The sequence below is a fragment of the Catharus ustulatus genome, chromosome 11 (genome assembly GCF_009819885.2).
Source record: "Catharus ustulatus isolate bCatUst1 chromosome 11, bCatUst1.pri.v2, whole genome shotgun sequence".
Classification (NCBI taxonomy): Eukaryota; Metazoa; Chordata; class Aves; order Passeriformes; family Turdidae; genus Catharus; species Catharus ustulatus.
Window position 1 is genome coordinate 18517710 of NC_046231.1, and position 5203 is coordinate 18522912.

Below are 5203 nucleotides of genomic sequence, written 5' to 3' on the forward strand. Positions count from 1 at the left end.
CAAAAGAAGAAAATTGACAAATTAATAATTTGATGATTAATTTTTGTTTACTGGGTGTTTTACAGCCATCACCCTTCTTCGTGGTGCTATAATGCTCAGGGGGTTTAATTCCAAGTTAATTCAAGTTATTAATTGTCAAACTCAGAAACAAAAGCCACAGAAGGGACTTGTCAAAGTGCTGTGTTTCCAACAGTGAAACAGAAATGTGAAACTCAGGCACTGAAATGCAAACACAGAGCAGGTGAGCTGTGCTCCAAAGACACAAGTTTTACCAGCAGCACAGTAGGAAATGCCTGGTGTGGGTGGTTTTTAACATTTCCATGAACATTTGCAGCCTGTTTGGTGCTATGATGACCTTGCTGTGTGTCACTGAGTGCTCCCAGTGCCTCTCCCACCCCCAGCATCTGTGCAGCCCCTCCCTGGTCTGTGCCCCTGGTGCTCACACACGTTCAGGTTCTGCTTTGGTGCTCAATAAAAAGTGACCAGTCTATTTTTCAACCCTGCTGAGTTTCTGTTGTGTCTTCTTGCTCTACTTTCAGCTTTGGATTGCGGAAAAAAAAGAGAAATCTTCTAAATTTTTGTTGTTGGGAGAACATAACACAAGCATAGGGAGACAAAAGTCATTTTGTGCAGTGGAAGGGAGGTGACAGAGCCCAAAACACCTCCAGCACCCCTGTCCCCTTGCAGAGGGGGCAGTGCTGTGGGTCAGAGGCTCAGCACTGCCTGCAGAGGAGCTGGTGGCCAGCCCTGGGGAGGCTGGGGCTGTCCCAGGAGAAGTGAGCCTGTGTTAGCCCTGGGTCAGTGCTGCTGCTGCTCTGGGCTGCTCCAGCACTGCTCAGGCAGATTGCAGGAGGCTCAAGGGGTGGAGAATCCAGGCAAGGTGAGCTCAGAGCTGGGCTGTGCCCACTCACTGCAGGACAGAGCTGGCAGAGAGGGCTTGGGCTGCTCCAGACTGCACCACCCCACCTGCTCCACCCACCCAGTCCTGCTCTACCTGCTGGTCAGGAGCAGGCAGGATCCTGCTCTGCCTCCCTCCCGCCCTGAACGCAGGCAGGGACAGGAGCTGCTGCAGCTGAGCGCTGGGGACAGCACTGCTGGCACTGGGGAGAGGTCTGGGGGGACTGAGGTGACCCCAGCCAGCACCAGGGACAGGGCAGCCCCTCAGTGCCAGCAAAGATGGGATCACTTGGAATTCTCATGGTCTTGGGATCACCTGGACCTCTCATGGTCCTGGGGATCCTTGGGATCACCTGGAATTCTCATGGTCCTTGGGATCACTTCGAACAGTCATGATCCTGGGGGTCCTTGGGATCACTTGGACCTCCCATGGTCCTTGGGAACCTTGAGATCACTTGGAATTCTCATGGTCCTTGGGATCTTTGGGATCACTTGGACCTCTCATGGTCCTTGGGATCTTTGGGATCACTTGGAATTCTCATGGTCCTTGGGATCACTTGGAATTCTCATGGTCCTTGGGATCTTTGGGATCACTTGGACCTCTCATGGTCCTTGGGATCTTTGGGATCACTTGGAATTCTCATGGTCCTTGGGATCACTTGGAATTCTCATGGTCCTTGGGATCTTTGGGATCACTTGGACCTCTCATGGTCCTTGGGATCTTTGGGATCACTTGGAATTCTCATGGTCCTTGGGATCACTTGGACCTCTCGTGGTCCTTGGGACCCTTGAGATCACTTGGACCTTGAAATCTGTGGGATCACTTGGACCTCTCATGGTCCTTGGGATCACTTGGAATTCTCATAGTCCTTGGGATCTTTGGGATCACTCCCTGTTTGGATGGGGAGGTTTCAGGGGGTGTGCACATAACTCCTGTCTCCTGTTGAGAAGTGTGACAGGAACCTCAGCTTGCAATAGAGTGATTATTGTGGTGAGCACCCCAAAATCATGGTTTAATTTCAGCTCATTTCCACACCAATGCAAGCAAATACACTTTCTGCTGCTGTAGTTTGGTAGAGATCTTTGTGGAAAAAGCCCAGAGTGACCTGAGGCAGTGTCTGGAGTGACACCGAAGTGTTCAGTGCATCCCAGAAACCAACAGCTGCACCAACAGAAGGACTGGCTAAACAGATCTTCAATAACTCTATTCCTACTAGCAGGATAATACAAAATAATTGCTCAGTTTCTGCCTGGTTCAGAGCTCTGTGGTATTGGCCACCTTCAGGAAGTTTTCCATGTTTTTCTGAGCAGTGAAGGAGCCTCTGAGGCTTGGAAAATCCATAAAAGAGTTTTTGGAGGCTGGAGGTTTCATTAAATTCCCTCTTCCTTCCCCATTACACACCTGGGGACAGACCCAAGGATTTTACTCAGCCTTTATGGGACAAGATGGAAAAGAACTGTGGTTCTAAACTCTGTTCTTTGCTTGTACAACCAGGAGCAGCAGAAAATGCCAACCCAGAAGTGAAGTGTTTGGATTTTTGGATAGCTGCAAACTCCATTCTAACCACGCAGCAGAATTTTTTTCCCTCAAGGTGGCACAAGAGGAACAAAAGTGCAACAAGCCCCAGTTCAGGTGAAGGAGCTGTGAGTTTTGAACTCACAGTATCATGTTTTGGGCTCAGGGGGTCTCAGAGAATGGTTCCTTTGCTGTGTGTGTCTTTATAACAGATATTTTCTATTTAAAAGCAAAAAAAAAAAGTTTTTTCCAAATAATCTCCTTAGAACTGGAGCTTTATTACCCAATTAAATAGGAAATACTGTTAGGGCACTGTAACTGGGCTGTGTGTTATGTTTTTAGAGTGTGAAAATGATAGAGTGAGGAAATACAACTTGTATTAGTGTTGTTTTCTTAACATTATAGTCCTGATTCAATCCTTTCCCAGCGTTTTCTGAGCCATGGGATAGCAAAGTACATTAATTTTTCATTAGATTTCCTAACATGCAGAAATCAACAGCAGCAAGAAAATGAAACTTGAGTCCGTTCAGCAATTTCTCAGAGTGAGTGGCAAACAGAAACATTTTTCCTGCATTTATTCTGTCTCATCAAATATAATTTCCCATAACAGAACTGAGGGAACACAGAGAGAGAGGGACGTGGTCCTGAGCCCAAACCACACTGTTCCTCCCCAGCTGCCAGGGAGGATAAAAACCACCCTGCACTGCTTGTTACAGTGCATTATTATTCTCATCAACGCATTTTTCTCCTTTTCTGTGTTCTGTTTGTCTTGGAATTTCTGTCAGCCCCACTCAGGGCATTGTTCCCCCTCCCTAACCCAGGGTGTGGCCTCTTGGCCGTTCTGTGCATTCTGGATTTTGCTCTTGGAGCTCCATGTCTCTACAAGCAGCAGGTTTGTGCCGAGGGGATGATGCTAATTAAGGAAAGGAGCAGCCTGGTGCTCAATTAGCCCCCGTGGCTAATGAGGGCCATGCTGGGGCTGCCTAGGCCAGGGGCACACCATGCACAGCACAGCCCCTGGATGCTCCTCATGGGCAACAGCTCCATGATTATGGGCGAGGATTTGGGGTGAGAAAAGCAAAACCAAAGGGAAATTTTTCTTCCTACCTGCCTAGAGAGGGGGAAGATATTTTCCACCCCTTTTCTGGCAGAAACACAAGGATTTGGAGTGATTTTAAGATTGTGGTGAGTACAAACACGCTCAGGTGGGCAGGGGAAGGGATTCCCTGCCAGGCTGGGCTGCTGTCCCTGTCAGGAGGGACATGATCCAGCTCCTTGGAAGAGCTGCACAAGGTGGGGACCAGTTCAAGAGCATAAACGAGCTCACAGACATTTCACCTCCTGATTCCTATACAACAAAGTCCAAATCCCTCTGGACCTGCTCCAAGCCCTTACCTAAACCATGGGCAGGGCCTGCATGTGAGATTCCCGAAAATCAGAGCCCAGCATCATCCCTGGCTGCTTTCCCAGGGGAAGAAGCGCTGTTTCGGTGATGCAGGAACTTCCTCCATGTGCCTGACACATCCAGCTCGGCCCCTTGCGAAAGCATTGCCCAACCCAGGCAGCCCCAGCTGTCTTTTACAGGCTCCTTGCAGGGTGTTTCCCAATCCCTGTGTTTTCTTCTCAGTCTGGGAAGAAGCCACTCCCTCCACAGCATCTCTTGTAGGTTTTGGTGAGGGCTGGCCAGGTTTTGGGTACCACAGGCTGTCACAGAGCTCATCATGGTCCAGAGCAAAATGAACGTGGACATCATCCTTGGAGGAAACTCTTCTCCTGCAGAAAACTCCATTTTTCTCCAGCTGGGAATGGCTTTTATTCCCTCAGTGTGGTTTTTACTGTCAAGGGAGGATGTTCATCTCACAGTTCACACCTCAGGGACGATTTCAGGGTCACAGTGCATGGGAGAGGACGTCGGTCTCGTGGGACAAACCAGAGCGTGATGCTCCTTGCCAGGCAGCCATAAATCTTTGGGAATGATGCAACCAGTGAACTTTATCAATCCTAGAATCACAGAACCAGAGAATATCCCGAGCTGGAGGGGTCACACAGGGATTATTGAAGTCCAGCTCTGGAATGATGCAAACAGCGAACTTTATCAATCCTGGAATCACAGCACCAGAGAATATCCCGAGCTGGAGGGGTCACACTGGGATTATTGAAGTCCAGCTGTGGAATGATGCAACCAGTGAACTTTATCAGTCCTGGAATCACAGCACCAGAGAATACCCCGAGCTGGTGGGGTCACACAGGGATTATTGAAGTCCAGCCTTAGCAGGACCACGAAAGCACAAATCAAACACGGTGAGGTTCATTGCAAATCCCCACATCACACATCCATGATGTAAACACTCATAAATTGTGTTGTGCTGACTGGAGCATTTCCTAGGCAGGACAATCCCAGCTGCAAGTTTACAAACAGGCTCGGCGGCGCAACCTGTCCCTGGCGAAACACCTTCCCTATCTGCCCGCCGATGCTCCTCCCGCAGCAATCCTTGGGAGGGCGGGGGAGAAACCCCAACCTGCTCGGCAGGTGACGCCGATGGAGGTGTTGCCGGTGTCTGTTCCCGGTGTCCCAGCACGGTGGCACACACGGCCGGGCTGTGTGCCGGATTTTTACGGGAGCAGCGCACCTCCCTCGGGCTGCGGGAAGGCGTGACTTGGTTCGGGTACAGGTGCTTCTCTCTGCAGGTAACCCCGAGCTCTGGGGGAGCCAGAGCCAGCCCTGCCACGGCCACAGCTCCCAAAGCTGCTTGTCCCCGTGGTGCCACCCCGCTGGTGCCGGGGCGAAGG